This window comes from Papio anubis, chromosome 14 (assembly GCF_008728515.1).
Source record: "Papio anubis isolate 15944 chromosome 14, Panubis1.0, whole genome shotgun sequence".
In the NCBI taxonomy this organism is placed as follows: Eukaryota; Metazoa; Chordata; class Mammalia; order Primates; family Cercopithecidae; genus Papio; species Papio anubis.
In genome coordinates, this window is record NC_044989.1 from 97,891,977 (window position 1) to 97,908,176 (window position 16,200).

Consider the following 16,200-nt stretch of genomic DNA (forward strand, 5'->3'; position numbering starts at 1 on the left):
GGCAGGAGTGTGAAGCAGCCTCAAGAGGAAAGAGAACAAAGATTTGGTTAAAAATTTAGATTCATGCATATAAATTTGGAACAGGGCAAAAAAAAGTAAGCCCAACGCACACAACCCTCCCGCACCCCTTCCAGTTGGCTTGTGGTGAAGTGTGCATGTGAGAACAGCTCAGAACGAAACACTGTACACTCATGTCACCCCTAACGATGTGCTGGGAAACCTTGCAACAGATATATCCTTAGAACTTTTAAAAATGAGAGACATTCTGTGAGCCTTCAGTCCAAATACTATTTTTTTGGACTTATTTTCTATTCAGGGATTTTAAAAAAAAAGTATTCTTGCTGACAATTCTTAATTTTAAAAAAAATTAAACATTTTAATCATACATATAATCTATGTCTTCACTGTGTAATTTCCATCAGTCAACAGATTTAATTATAATAAATTAATAAATATACTTACAATAAGCAAAAAACTGTGGTCCACTGGCTTATTGAAAAAGATTAGTTAGAAGAAACCAGATAAATGTACACTTCTAGGAATTTAAGCTCAAAATTTCAAGCACCTCTATTTTTTCTGAATTGTCACCTTTTCCAGGGACTGATCCTTTCTCAATAAATCATCCTCTGACCTTGGTGTTGAGATTGTCATGGGGCTTCTACTCTCAGGATGTCAGATTTGGTCATATTATTTAGGATTCTATCATGGCCACATTGCACTTCTAACCACAGGAAATAATTTAAAACCCAGACTGGAAATGATATATTCCTCAACAACCAATATTTGGAAAATATATTTATTAAATGCACAAGTTTTGTACAATTTCTATCTGTTCTTTATGTCCTATTTTCTTTCCAGAAAACATATTCTGCACTGGTTTTAAAATCACATGACAAGATTTCTAATCTTTGGGCAAAAGTCCTCATCCTTTATGTTTGGAAATGGGTTGATACTCTTATCCCTCACCCATGGGAAGTTCACAATATAAAAATTTTTAAAATACTTTATTTAAAATAACCTTCCAACAGCTGGCCTAGTCTTCTATGTTTAGATATTAGAAAACACTTGAAAAGCACTTTCACTTAGTTAAAAAGGAAACCTAGTCAATAATAATCATAACAACCCTTTAAACAAAAAAAAGAATACGGAGAATACCGAACAGGCATGCATTGCGTTGTAAAAGCCTTTTTCTTTCCCTAGTTAAGGATAACTCTAAAAATATTGTGTATACCCACCTATGGTTTCCTGAGGACTTTCTTGCCAGTCTGCTGAAAAGCAAAAATTAGGAAATTATGTCTGATTTGTGTCAAATATGTTCCAAAGAATCATGGGGTTTTCCTTTCACTATAAGGAGTATTCATGGAGGAAGTCGTCCTCTGAGCAGTTGTCACCTTTTCTTACGTGGTATTCCCAACTGCAATGCTAGGCGGTGGGGGCTTTGCCACCGTGGGAGCGGCTCCAGTTCCTGGGTGAGCCCAGGGCCTGCCCAGACGTCGGCCATCTCTGCAGGTGTATGGGCTGCGGCCCTAGGCAAGACTGTCTCTGCCTTCCCCAAAGGTCTCTGAGCCCTTCTGCGGCCCAGATGGTTCCAATTTGAGGCCTACATTCAGTGCTGGAGCTGTATTGAGTTTCTTCCCTGAAACCAACAAAACCTGCTTCAGCATTTTGCTTGGATTAAAATATTTGTCCCTTTTTTTTCACAGGGCAGAAGGAGGACTCCTGAAGCCTCCGAAGGAAGGAAATCATTACAGGGCCCTACAGAAGTAGGTCATGTGCTACAGCTGCTCATAGTTTGAGAGGAAGAAACACGGGACCTCAAACCTGGAACACGACTCTTTCAAAATGCTTGTGAGTAACCCAAGGAAAACATCCTCCCCAGGCTTATCTAATAACCATGATCTCTAATCGTCTCAATGTGTGCTCAGGTTTCCTTAGGAGTTTGCACCCACTTCTCAGAGCTAACGAGACGCCAATACAGAACACAGCAAAAAGTAATGAAGGAGATTTAATAGTTTGTGTTAAAGCTAATATGGTCCATTAGGAGCTGTCATTTTTATAAACAATGAGGATATGTTACCCTCTTCTTGGGTGTAAAGTCATTCCATGCAGGACCTGTAAACATTCGGTAATGATCTATAGAACATGCATGAATGACAATTAAAGCGCCACTTGAAAAGTCTGCTTTCCTCACATATTTGGTTTCTCGCTAAATAAACTTGTAAAGTTCATACATGTGTACGCATATGCTTACATTTTAAAAAAAGGTGTGCATTTCATTAAGAAAATCAACGAACAGATATCTTGTAAGTGTTTTTGGTTCCCATTAGCTTGAGAAATATCAGAAGTGATTAGTTAAATGAGGAGCATAGGTTCTGTTTTTTAATGCATACTATAATAATAAAACAAGCAGTCTTTTATGGTAGCTTAGTGAGATAAAATTATAGTTCACAATGTCATGAAAGGCATGATTACTGATTACGATCTTTGCAAGTTACAAGTAAAAAAGCTTCTATGAAACCTATCTGTTGCAAAAAAAGTACGTTCTACAGTGATTCAGATATATTTCTGAAATGTATTTTTTAATTGTGGCTTATACCAAGCAGAGACAAGACTCGAGAACTTGCATTCTTTTTGAGACTCACTGAATGTACTTGAGAAAATAAAATCAGATTAACTCCCTCTGACTTTGTAAATAGAGTTTGCTCCCTTGCTTTCTCTCTCTCTTTTAAAGGACAAATGATTCCTTTTTATAGGTTTTAGGTTTGGCAGAATTTGATTATAAAAAAAAAATTCTTACAACCCCCTAACATTTTCTGCTGCAAACAGGAGTGGGTAGGGAGTAGGGGATAAAGAAAGGTCCAGATTAAAATTATTCTAGTTATTCACATAGACTTGAAAGCTCCAGTGACGAGGTTTGAGAAGTAGCCTTAGGCAGAACTTGCTATCAAAGAAGGCCAGGAACAAAAAACATTTAAAAGCAGATTACGAGTCTCTCCTAACAAAGCAAAATCAAATCACTGATCGATAAGTGCAGCTGGGTTAAAATTGTTTCCTTAAAAAGGCTTTAAAAACTTTTTTGAGTGATAAGCTGGAGGCTGACCCTTTTATGCTTTTGAGCAGACTCCTCCTGGAAAAGCCTTTTCCATCTCTTCCAGGGCGGTCTCTTTTGGGATGAGCCAGAGTCTCTCTCTTCTCATTTAACACAAGCAGGCCCTTGGCTGGAAAAGGCTGGCAATGTGGTTTCCAAGAAAGGGAAAGATGCTCTTTGATCTAAGTCAAGCCCTCCAAGAGAGTTTAGCTACTAGACCCAACAGCACAGCTGGATTCCCCATGGTCATCTATGAACTATTTGTGCAATGCCCAAGCTGGAGTGACCATTATTGGTGTAAAATCAACTTGAAACCTGAAGAAAATCTTCAACAAAGAAAAGCCCCAGACTCCAGGTCACTTAAGCCACAAAAATGTGCTGGGTAGATTGTGGGTCGCTGTCTAGATCAAGGCCATGTGGACGACGTGGAGGCATACCTCCCAGCGTCAGACGTAACTCAGATGCTGGGTCTTTCAGAGACGGATTTCAAACAGGGCTTTTAAAAACAAGGGAAGAGGGGAAAAAAAAAGAAAATCAATGAGCAAGTGGTGTTCAATTTATTCACATATGTTCCAAATGGCACAGAGATAAGCAAAAAGGGTTCTGGTATGTTTTTTAATGATTTCATTATCACCAGACAAGAATGGAAAGATTGTCCAGATGCTATTGAAGAGATAGAAAAAGAAGATTTTAAAAAATAAGAATAATATCTTGAATGGTTCCCTGCCCGGGTACATAAACCGTGAAGACTGACCAATGAGATCTTTGAAGTTAGGTCTATTTGCAAGTCCACTTATTTAAAAAGCAAGGTTGAGATGATGTAGAAAAAAAAAAGAAAGAAAACTTTTAGAAAAATTTGATCTTGGCCTGGCTGTCTTCTTCTCTGCATGAGCATTGTTTGCCTGGGGTGGATTGTCATCTGAGCCAGTAATTAAGCAGGGAGGGAGAGTGAAGCAAAGCTACAGTCCCCTCCGGTAGAGCAGGGGCTGGGCCAGTGCCCTGCTGGGGAAGCCCGTGTCACACACAGCACACAGGGAGGATGAGGATTATTCCCATTGCAAGGGCTGCAGCTTGGGTCACAGATCTGCCTCTTTCCTTCTCTTGGCTGCTCCTTGTCCATCCATAATAGCCGTTGTGGTGTGTCAAATTCTGCACTATTGCAAAGTGCCCCGGCCACTGGGTCTGAAAAAAGCTCTCTCCCTTTTCTGGAGGCTCTCTGAAAAGTGAGTACTCTCCATTGCTTGTGTGGATATACTTGGCCACCTAGAAAGTGAGTTTATGGTCTCTTTTTAGTTTTATAAAATTATTATTATTTATTGTTAGTGTTTTTAGAGACAGGGTCTCGCTCTGTTGCCCATGTTGGATGCAGGGTGCGACAACCTCAAACACCTGGGTTCAAGCTGTTCCCCCACCTCAGCCTGCCAAGTAGCCAGGACTGCAGTGGCACGCCACGCCCTGCTAAGGTTTGTGATCTCTTTATGGGTGTGTGTGTGTTATGTTTCTAAGTAGATTGTAAGCTTCCTGAAGGTGTAGGCCACAGTCTTCCTGATCAGGTCTGTGACCTTCTAATTGTTCAGTAGAAATGGGTCTGTTGCTGGGTGCATGATAATGAAACAGAATAGACCATGCCCAGGAAAGTGCGTAGAGGTGCAAGTCTTAATCAAGGATGCAAAGTGTGTTTGGTGTGACTCAAAGTAACGCCAAAAGTATTGCTCAAAGCAGCCTCTACCTATGGAATGATCGAAAGAACGCCTCTTCAGAAAGACAGCATGTGTTTTACAGACCCACGGTTCCCCTGGAGTTCCCGAAATCCACTGAGAGTGTGGGGACTTGGATTCTTCTATCCCCCAATTCTCCTGATTCACTGCCTCACTGTCCCTGGGCTTTATTAGGGTAAAACTTGCCAGTATCTGGAAAAGTAGTAAAACCCTCATTTCTCTGAAAGCACTGGAATTGTACATGCAGGATGGATCATTTTCATTTATGTTTGGTATGACCATTATTTCAGCTGCTTTGTGTCTGTCAGAACTTATACATGCTGTTCGTTTCATGGCCAAAATATGGTGTGACCTATCTTGAAACCCCAAGAAAATTTCTCTAGCAACAGCATTGTTTTCTGACATTGTAAATCATCTCTCCTTCTACATAATTTTGCATGGCCATGATAAAAATAAATGTGGATATCTGAATTTTATAGTTGAAGACCTTAAGTGGGTACTTGTAAATTAGATTCTCTGAGTCCCAACAACATCTATTTATTGTTTTGCTTATAATTCTTTAATGTTTACCAAAGGGACCTCCTATTGCTTACAACAAAATAGCAAAAAACACAATATCTAGAAGTGTGTTTAGTCCAGCTAAGGGCTGATCTGGGGCTGCCCATGCAATCAAAACCTCTGTCTTAGCTCTCCCTGTGCCTTGAAAGGTAAAGCTCTCACCCATTAACTCTCTCGGTTCACGGATATGTCACCGGAATTATTTTTTGTTTTGTGTTGTTGTTTTGTTTTGTTTTTTGCATATGGTACAAATCATATTGGAAAGAGGCAAATTAATCTCTTTAATACAAAATCATTTACTTAGTACCCACTATATGCAACACCAGTGACAGAAAAGCTACACAAAAAAGCACATCAGTTGGGAATGTGGTCGTGTTCAGCTTCTTGCTCATGTAAATAATTGGAAACAGAGTCAGTGCGTCGCACTCCCACAACTCAGGTGCTGTTTCCCTTAATGGTTCCCTCCCTGTTCAAAGGCGGGATCATCCCCGGATTACTGCAGTTTTAGACAGCACGCTAATGTTCACTAACAGGGTAATGGAAATTAAAAATGTAAATAAGTGCTTGGGTTCCCTACCCCCAAATATGTCAGATAACTGCTTATTTTCCTCTAAATTAATGTGCTTTGAGGTTCTGTAGGCAGAGGCTAAACACCTATTACGAATATTATCATATGTCTCGTTTTTACTAATCTTTGGTTTGGGTGACTGGATTTAAGTGACGTAAGCAAGAAGGTATGGAAAGTGAGAGTAATCACAATGTGAAAATGCCAGTGAGACCCCTAGTGCCCTATGGCCTATTGGAGCAATTCCACCCGCCTTTTTTTTTTTTTTTTTTTTTGAGACGGAGTCTGGCTCTGTCGCCCAGGCTGGAGTGCAGTGGCTAAATCTCCGCTCACTGCAAGCTCTGCCTCCCAGGTTTACACCATTCTCCTGCCTCAGCCTCCCGAGTAGCTGGGACTACAGGCGCCCGCCACCTCGCCCGGCTAGTTTTTTGTATTTTTTAGTAGAGACGGGGTTTCACCATGTTAGCCAGGATGGTCTCGATCTCCTGACCTCGTGATCCGCCCGTCTCGGCCTCCCAAAGTGCTGGGATTACAGGCTTGAGCCACCGCGCCTGGCCTCCCCACTTTTACAAGTTTCTCCCTCCTCCATCCCTTCTCCTCCTGGAACTTCCTGCCTTGGTTTTCACTAGTTCAGACAGGCACTGTGTCTTCTCACCAGTCTCAGCTTCCTTTCACTCTAGATTTCTCCATTCTGGCCTGGGAACTTTACTTGTCATTCAGTTACCCCGGAGTCTCTTCCACCTCATCCCCAAACAACTTTCTAAAGTTTTCATTTAAGTAAAAACTAGTAAAACACTGGTAAGCACTGGTTAAATAACCTTTGTGAAATAAAAAATATGTAATCGAATTTGGGACTTCTTTATCTGATGACAATCTATGTTATTCATTTTGTGATGTTTCTAGAAACCCTCCAGATTAATCTCCATGTAAATCTGGTCCTTCCACCTTCAGAGGGCCTTTGGCTTGTAAAAATCTCAGTTTTCCAGTTTTATTATATTCGTGTACTTATCTGAAACAAATGCTCCGTGTGCTTGTGCATGTGTTATTGTGTGTGCATGTGTTGTTGTGTGGATTGTGAATTCTTTCAGGAGGACAGGAACATATCCTTTATCGTCATCATCTTCTTTTTCTTATTTTTTTTCTCTTTTCATCATGAGTCCTATACTCACTGAATATCTATAATCGCAGAAGTCCCTCAATAAATGTTGTAAAGTTACTGGCAGTTTTGTGCTTAGGCAAAATTCCCATGATGTCAATAAAAAACTTTACCTGAAAAAGAAAGATAGGATAGAGCAGACAAAGCAGTATAATTCCGAGCTAGTTGAAATCTATATTATACCCATTTAACAAGGAAGCTTATTAAAAAATAATTAAAGAAAATGAGTAGTTTTAAATGTAAATTTTGTTCAAAATTTCTAATTTTAAATAGGTTTTGAAATACATAAAGCATAGTTTGTCATCATACAATGTATTTTCCCTTATCGGACCTACCTTGCAATTCCAAGAAAATTTCTCTGGCAACGGCATTGTTTTCTAACATTGTAAATAATCTCTTCCTCCACAGAATTTTATATTTGTGTAGCTTAAAACATTTGTGGGTGTGTGTGTTTTATGAGAGTTATTCAACCAAATAAGTGATTACCAAAGATATCATTTTATTGTTTTGTTTTTTATAAGTATGGATAGAATTTTTAACTCAATTTTTTTTTTTTTCATTTAAAACTGTGTGGCATGGCAATTAGACCATCACACCAAAAAGCAAGTTAGAAAGGGAACAAAGGGCATAGCCATTTGTTTTGCATTCAAGGAAACATATTTCATAGGAAATAAAGAATATCTACCTGCGTTAAGAGATCAGAAACAAAATGGTGGTGTCATCCACAAGGACAAGGTGGAGCTAATGTATCCCCGTCAGATGTCCTGGCAAGGCTTTTGAGTTTTGTTTTGAAATTTACTCAGACATACAAAGCCCGGGTAGAGAGTAAACAGCGTACTGGAGTTCAGTAATCCAGGCAACATTTCTAGTGCCTAACCTGGGAGAGAAGAAATGCACAAATTCTGAATGAGGTAAAGAATAGGCCCCTATTACTTTACTAGGAGATTTCTGCAGGGGAATTTCTGCAAACTCCAGCTCATTACGACGCAGTAACAAATGCAGTTCTATAGAGACACCTACTAAAATTCCTGATTAACTAGGGACAAACCTGGCTCCTTGTACATCTAATGCCACTGTATTTACCTAGAAGTCAGCAAAACCCACAATAATGTACCATTATTTTCCTAAGTAAAAGTAAATGAATGTAAATCTAAATCATCCAACGCTATTGTGCCTTAAAAAGGCACATGTTCATAGAAAGTAACAGTGGGAACTGCGGAGTTTGTTGTCTGAATTAAATACAAATTTACACACCCAAATGACTAAAATAATGAAAGTGATAGATTAGGGTATTGATGCATAATCACTGTCTAGAATGCAGAACTTACGAGCAGCCTGATTTTGAGAACAATTACTTGTAATTAAAGCTGTGCTGGTTACCAAAAAAATAAATAAATAAATAGAGAAGTCCTTTGTGTGTAACACCAATTAATTATTTTTTTTATTTTTTTCAGCGAGAATAGCTCTTAAATGTTTGTGCTGCTATTTATATCTGACCACGTTCAGGAGTGGTATGAAATATGTATTGCTTAGCAGCTTTCTCAGAATGCTATTTGCAACTCACGCTTTTCAGTCAGTTTTCCTTAAACCCATTTAAAAAATAGTAACATCCGTAAGACTCTAAGAGTGATATTAAGATTCTTGTTTTCTTCATAATTAATAAAAACAAATCCCTAGACCCAACTAGACAGTTTGTAAATCAATTTCTCTAGCTGCCACCACCACCTGAATAGTGATTCAATTATAAACACAGTGCTGCTCAGGTATAGCAAGTATTTTTTTCTTGGTAAGGACTCAAAATATGACTGTGTTGTATTTAGCCACACAGCAGCCCTGTGGTTCTTAGTCAACCCAAAACAGGAGGTGGTGGTGGTTGGTGATTGTGTCACTGAGCACTCTTTGTCTTTTGGGAGCAGGGCAGGGTCAGCTGGCTGTCAGGGGCTGAAAGAGGCTTGGCCACTGGCATCCGGCTGCCATCCCAGCTCCCAAAGGTCTGATGACTGGCTGGCTCCTCCACTGTCCCCAGTTTGAGGTCCCTGCTGGGAACTGGTCCTAGGGAGAGAGCTATGAGCAAATGCACCACTCAGTCCCCTCCTCCACTTAGTGACAGAGCAAGTTCTGGATTTTTCAGAACAGTCCTTTTTTTCAGGTGAGTTTATTATTTGCTGTGTAACCAACAGTGACTGAATTCCTTACCTGTTGTGAATCTGTTCATAAACCAGGCAACAACATCAGTTACAGGGTTCTATTTCTAGATCTGGAGTTCTGAAAAGAAAATCACTGTAGGAAACAGATCAGAGTAAATGTGAATATGAATTTTATTTGGGTGAATAATCTCTGAGTGTCATTTTTCTTCTTTTCTCCATTTTTCCAAGGTGAATGTAACATCTCTGCAATGAATAGTGATCTGTGTTGTGGTTAGAAATGCAGGATCAGAGATCCTGCTGCCCGAGTTCAATTCCTGGCTTAATCCTGTATTGCTGTAAGACTTTGAGGGACTTATCTTCAGCTGGACACCAGCGGCTCACACTGGTGATCCTCGCACTTGGGAGGCCAAGGTGGGTGGCTCCCTGGAGATCAGGAGTTCAAGACCAGCCTGGCCAACATGGAGAAACCCTGTCTCTACTAAAAATACAAAAATTAGCCAGGCGTGGTGGTGCCTGCCTCTAGTCTCAGCTACTTGAGAGGCTGAGGCAGGAGAATCGCTTGAACCCGGGAGGCAGAGGATGCAGTGAGCTGAGATGCTGAGATCATGCCACTGCACTCCAGCCTGGGCGACAGAGTGAGATTCCATCTCAAAAAAAAGAAAAGCTTGTCTTCACCAAGGACTCCATGGGTCCTCTCTATGAAACTGTAATGGTAAGGCTATTGTGAAGATTATGTAAGATATATATATAAAGAAGTTTTTACATTGCCCAATCCAAAAGAATCACCATTGATTAGTTGCATTTAAAAGATTATAAAAACACAAAAATAAATTACTTTCTCATGATTATTATGCCTCAAATTCTCATAATAGTGATCACTTCTTTAAGATATTAAGGCATAAGGTTTTCCTGAAACACATTTAAAAAATAGTAACATCAGAAAGATTCTAATGTAAGAGAGGCATTAAGATTCCTCTTTTCTTCATAATTAATAAAGACAAGTTCCTCTACCCAGCTAGATGTACTAAATATGGACCTGGTTTTATGCTTAGGATATTTTTCAAGAAGGGCACACACAAAACTCTTAATAGCGATTTCCTCTGTGGAAAGGGAGAGTTGGGAGAAGGAAGGAAAACTTTTACCTTTTATATTTTTCTGTAGCATTTGAATTTTTACTGTGCATGGATATGTCTTTTACATTGCCTATTACAATACTCATTAACCCATAAGTGGAAATAAACATTTAAATTAACTAGTGGAGTACAGGATTCTGAAAGACCGGAGGTGAAAGTGAAGGAGCAGTGCAGGGAGTACAGACGAGCCCACGGCCCACCTTAGGGTATCACTGGGACATCCTGGGCCACTGAGCAATCCTGGGCCACAGACGCCATTGCTGACCTCAGCATGCCCTAATGCAGGCATGAAAGCACATAGGATTTGGGCTCAGTCAGACCTGATGTTGAACATTGGTCTGTTCATCAGTGATCTGTGTGGCCTTAGGGAAGTTGCTTAATTTCTCTGTACAGCAATTTCCTCACTGGATATCTTTTTAAAAGGAGGATCATAATGTCTACTTTCATTTCTCTATGTCTAAGTGTGTTGTGAATACTATGTAAGTTCTGGCCTAGTGTAGGGTGTGGGGAAAGTTAACAAATCTTGGCTCTTCTTTCCCTCCCCTAACTCCTTGTCCAGTCAACTTTTTTTTTTTTTTTTTTTTTTTTTTGAGACAAGGTCTCACTCTGTCACTCAGGCTGGAGTACAGTGGCACAATTATAACTTACTGCAGCCTTAAACTCTTGGGCTTGAACAATCCTCCTGCCCCAGCTTTCAGACTTACAGGTGCACACCACAGCACCTGACTAATTTTAAAAAAATTTTCTGGAGATGGATGTCTCACTGTGTTGCCCAGGGTGGTCTCAAACTCTTTGGCTCAAGCAATTCTAATGCCTTGACCTCTCAAAGTGCTGGGATTAGAGGCATGAGCCACTGCACTGACCCATTTTTAAAAAATTGTAAACGTGTTAATATTTATCAGAGAGTTAAATCCCCATCCTTTTCTCTCTCTCTACCCTCTCTCCTTTTCTTTCTCCCTGCCTTCTCATCTTTGTTTGTGTGTGTCCTTAAAAACTCACCAGAAGGAAGCTTTCCTGACCTTGTTGTGATGAACTGGATGTCCGTGTGCCCCCAAACGCCATGTGTTGAAATTCTAATGCCCAAAACGAAGGTGTTAAGAGGTGGTTAGATTTTGAAGGCAGAGCCCTAATGGGTGGGATTAGTGCCCTTATAAAAGAGACCCCGGAGAGATTCCTTGCCTTTCCCACCATGTTGGGGCATAGTGAGGCCAATTTTTATATATATACTTTAAGTTCTGGGATACATGTGCTGAATGTGCAGGGTTGTTACATAGGTATACACATGCCATGGTGGTTTGTTGCACCCATCCACCCATCATCTACATTAGGTACTTCTTCTAATGCTGTCCCTCCCCTAGCCCCCCACCCCCTGACAGGCCCCAGTGTGTGATGTTCCCCTCCCTATGTCCATGTGTTCTCATTGTTCAACTCCCACTTACGAGTGAGAACATGCAGTGTTTGCTTTTCTGTTCTTGTGTTAGTTTGCTGAGAATGATGGTTTCCAGCTTCATCCATGTCCCTGCAAAGGACATGAACTCATCCTTTTTTAATGGCTGCATAGTATTCCATGGTATATATGTGCCACATTTTATTTATCCAGTCTATCATTGATGGGCATTTGGGTTGGTTCCAAGTCTTTGCTATTGTGAACAGTGCTGCAATAAATGTACATGTACATGTGTCTTTATAGTAGCATGATTTATAACCCTTTGGGTATACACCCAGTAATGAGATGGCTGGGTCAAACAGCATTTCTAGTTCTAGATCCTTGAGGAACTGCCATACTTCTTCCACAATGGTTGAACTAACTTACACTCCCACCAACAGTGTAAAAGTGTTCCTATTTATCCACATCCTCTTAAGCATCTGTTGTTTCTTGACTTTTTAATGATTGCCATTCTAACTGGCGTGAGATGGTATCTCATTGTGGTTTGATTTGCTTTTCTCTAATGACCAGTGATGATGAGCTTTTTTCATGTTTGTTGGCCACAGAAATGTCTTCTTTTGACAAGTGTCTGTTCATATCCTTTGCCCAGTTTTTGATGGGGTTGTTTTTTTCTTGTATATTTGTTGAATTTCTTTGTAGGTTTTGGATATTAACCTTTTGTCAGATGGATAGATTGCAAAAAATTTCTCCCATTCTGTAGGTTGCCTGTTCACTCCAATGATAGTTTCTTTTGCTGTGCAGAAGCTCTTTAGTTTAATTAGATCTCATTTGTCAATTTTGGCTTTTGTTGCAATTGCTTTTGGTGTTTCAGTCATGAAGTCTTTACCCATGCCTATGGTGAGGACAATCTTCTATAAACCAGGACAAGAACCAAATCTGGCAGCACCCTGATCTTGGACTTCCCAGTCTCCAGAACTGTAAGAAATAAACATGTGCTGTTAACACAACCCAGTTTATGGTATTTTGTTATAGCAACATGAACTGACTAAGACACTCATCCAAAATGGGTTCTTAAACAAATATACAAAATAACTCCCGACTGGGAAATTCTGGCTCAGAGTCTAAGCACTTTATGGCTGGGCTAATTTTCTCTGATTCTGTCAGAGTGGAAGTTCAGCCAGAAGCTATTCTTCTCTCTAACGCTGAGGAAAATTAATAGGTTTTTTCTCCTTAGCCTTTATTCTAGGCTAAATAATCACTAATCATTTAGCTTTCCATTGTGGTCTTACTTTAAAACTATTTTTTGCATTTGAAGATGTTTCTCTTACACCTTCTCTAGGTTCTGCATGGCTCACAGTTGTAGCACCCAGTTCTGCATAATCCAGACAGAGTCTATTTGGTTGGTCCAGTGGCCTCCTCCCCACCCTCTTTTGCTTGTATTTGAGGGTTATTGTAAGGGACACAAGTCAGGAGAGTAAGAGGAAACCTTGGGAATTTCTTACCCACTCAGTTTCCTTCTTCTCTTATTTCCAGTCTCACAAGCACATCCTTCCAAACCTAGAATCAATTCTATGTTCATTCCCATTTAATTCCCTTCTCATCTTATTCTCATGTAATGATCTGACATACAAATCAACAAAAGTGTTCTCAAATGAAGATATAAAGGGCTACCTTTCCCAGGCACAAATGATATCCAACAATGCCCATCAAAGTGAAGACTGGATTTGCTGGTGGATAAGTTGGTTTCCCAGTTCCTCTAATCACTTGTAGGTGTGAATAAGAAGACACTAGATTGCTCCAAGGTAGGCTAGGAGTGAATATTCATTTTCCCAAAGATTGTCTTCTCATTAAAGGGCTTCATGATAGAACCTAAATTGCAGATTCCTTAAATTGCACTGAAAGTTGCTGGATTGAAATATCTTTGCAGTATAAAAATTGCCATGTCTATAATGCTCCCTACCTTATTTTTGAAATCTGGTGCAATTAATAGATACACAGGGATATTTTCATAGTACCCTAGATTCACAGAGGAAGAAGTGAAACTAATCACCTTTTACAAACTAGCAAAATTTCGGGACTGCTTAATGGAACTAGTGAATAGTGTAGCCAGTAGAGGTTACATTTCATCAAACAGTTATACAAAGCTCAAAAGTGAGATGCAAGATTTCAGACAAAGAGTAAAATCAATTCAGAAAAAGAGAGGATGAATAGATCAAAAGATGAAGCGATGAGGTTATGAAGAGTTGGAAGTGGAAAATGAATTTGAAAACTGTTTTGGTTAGAGGTTATAAAGGAGAAGGATCGATAATTATTTCACAGTGTTGAAAATCTTGTTAATATGAGTCCAAAGTTGTGAAATGTGATACTTCTTGGAGATAGATCTTGCAATTAATTGGAAGTAACGAGAACAAAAGTATCAGAGTGGGCCGAGGGAGAGCTGCTTGGGAGCAAATGAGTCTTTACATAACCTTAAATAACCAAATGTCTTTGCAGACAGAAGATTGGGGTTTGAGTTTACTCCCCTCCCCATCAGTTCTGCATAGCAGTCAAAATGCTTTTCTAAACAACTCAAATATCATCATGTCCTTCCTTAGAATTGGTCAGTAGCTTCTCGTCATTCTCAAAATCCAAAACCTGTAACATCATCTTTCCATAGGTGGTCTGTGTCCAGGCTTGCCTGGGACTGTCTGGTTTGTGCTGCTTGTTCTGGAGTGATTTTTTAAATAACATATTTTTTTTTAAATCATGGTAAAATACACATAACATAAAATTTACCATCTTTTCAATTTTTAGGTTCACAGTTCAGTGGTATTAAGTACATTTATATTGTTGTGCAATCATCACTATTGTCCATCTCTAAAATTCTTATCTTGCAAAACTGAAACTCTGTATCCCTTAAACACTAACTCCCCCTTCTCCTCTCTCCCCAGCCACTGGCAAGCACCATTCTATTTTGTCTCTCAGAATTTGACTACTCTACCCACCTCATAGAAATGGAACCCTACAGTATTTGTCTTTTTGTGACTACCTTGTTTTTAACCACTGCTGCTCTCTTCTGGTTACTATTTGTATAGAATATCTTCTTGTCCTTTGACTTTCAACCTGTTTGGTCCCTGGAGCTAAAGCGAGTCTCTTGTGCGTAGTTGAATCATGTATTTTTTTAAAAAATCTATTCTCTCAATCTTTGTCTTTTGATGGGAGATTTTAAAATATTTACACTTGAAGTAATTACTGATACGGAGAAGCTTAGTTATGTCATATTGCTATTTGTTTTCTATATGCCATATAGTTTTTTTGTACTTCATTTCTTGCATTACTATTTTGTGCTAATTGATTTTTTATAGTAAAATGTTTAAATTCCCATCTCATTTCCTTTTGTGTATACTCTACAACCATATTTTTTTGCAGTTACCCTGAAGATTACCCTTAACATCCTAAGGTTATAACAGTGTGATTTGAATTTATAGCAGCTTAATTTCAATTAAAAAAAAACAAAAAACTCTGCTTCTATATAGTCCCTTCCCTACACCCTTTCAGGTATTGGTGTTACAAAATTAAATGCTTAAATATTGCATGGCCAAAACCAAACAAATAATTTTTTAAATGCATTAATGTCTTACATTATGTAGAAAACAAAATTGGAGTTACAAACCAAAATTACAATAATACCAGCTTTTACAATTTCCTATGTATTTACCTTTACTGAGTTCTTTATTTCATCATGCTGCTTCATGTTACTTTCCAGTGTCCTTTCATTTCAACTTTAAGGACTCCTTTCAGCAGTTCTTTCAGGGTAGGTCTAGTGGTAATGAATTCCTTAAACTCTTGTCTATCTGGAAATGTCTTAATTTATTCCTCACTTTTTTTTTTTTTTTTTTTGAGATGGAGTCTGGCTCTGTCGCCCAGGCTGGAGTGCAGTGGCATGATCTCAGCTCACTGCAAACTCCACCTCCCAGGTTCACACCATTTTCCTGCTTCAGCCTCCCCAGTAGCTGGGACTACAGGTGCCCACCACTAAGTCCAGCTAATTTTGTGTATTTTTTAGTAGAGACAGGGTTTCACTGTGTTAGCCAGGATGGTCTTGATCTCCTGACCTCATGATCCACCCGCCTTAGCCTCCCAGAGTGCTGGGATTACAGGTGTGAGCCACTGTGCCCAGCCTATTCCTCACTTTTAAAGAATAGTTTTGCTGGATATAGGATTCTTGCTTGACAGTTTTTTTTCCTTTCGGCACTTTGAGTATATCAACTCATTGCCTTCTGGCCTCCAGAATTTCTGATGAGAAATCTGTTGATAATTTTATTGAAGATCCCTTGTATGTGATAAGTTACTTCTCTCTTGTAGCTTTCAAGATTCTCTCTGTCTTTGGCCTTTGACAGCCTGATTATAATATGTCTTGATGTGAGTCTCATGGAGTTCATCCTACTTGGAGTTCATTGAGCTTCTTG

At 39.4% G+C, this 16,200-nt stretch overlaps 2 long non-coding RNA genes across 3 annotated transcripts in view; one reads left to right on the forward strand and one right to left on the reverse strand.

Moving 5' to 3' along the window:
* The window catches only part of LOC103877189, a 148,574-nt gene that overhangs the window by 99,540 nt on the left and 32,834 nt on the right, over positions 1 to 16,200 (forward strand). For both annotated transcript variants that reach the window (XR_004178359.1, XR_636783.4), the window contains exon 2: positions 1,704 to 1,848. This is a non-coding gene — a long non-coding RNA (uncharacterized LOC103877189). The remainder of the gene's footprint in view (positions 1 to 1,703; positions 1,849 to 16,200) is intronic.
* LOC103877187 lies at positions 1,846 to 11,842 on the reverse strand. The gene is made up of 4 exons (XR_636781.4): positions 11,805 to 11,842; positions 9,282 to 9,365; positions 7,771 to 7,962; positions 1,846 to 4,351 (listed from the first exon to the last, which is right to left on the reverse strand). It is a non-coding gene; the product is annotated as an uncharacterized LOC103877187 (long non-coding RNA).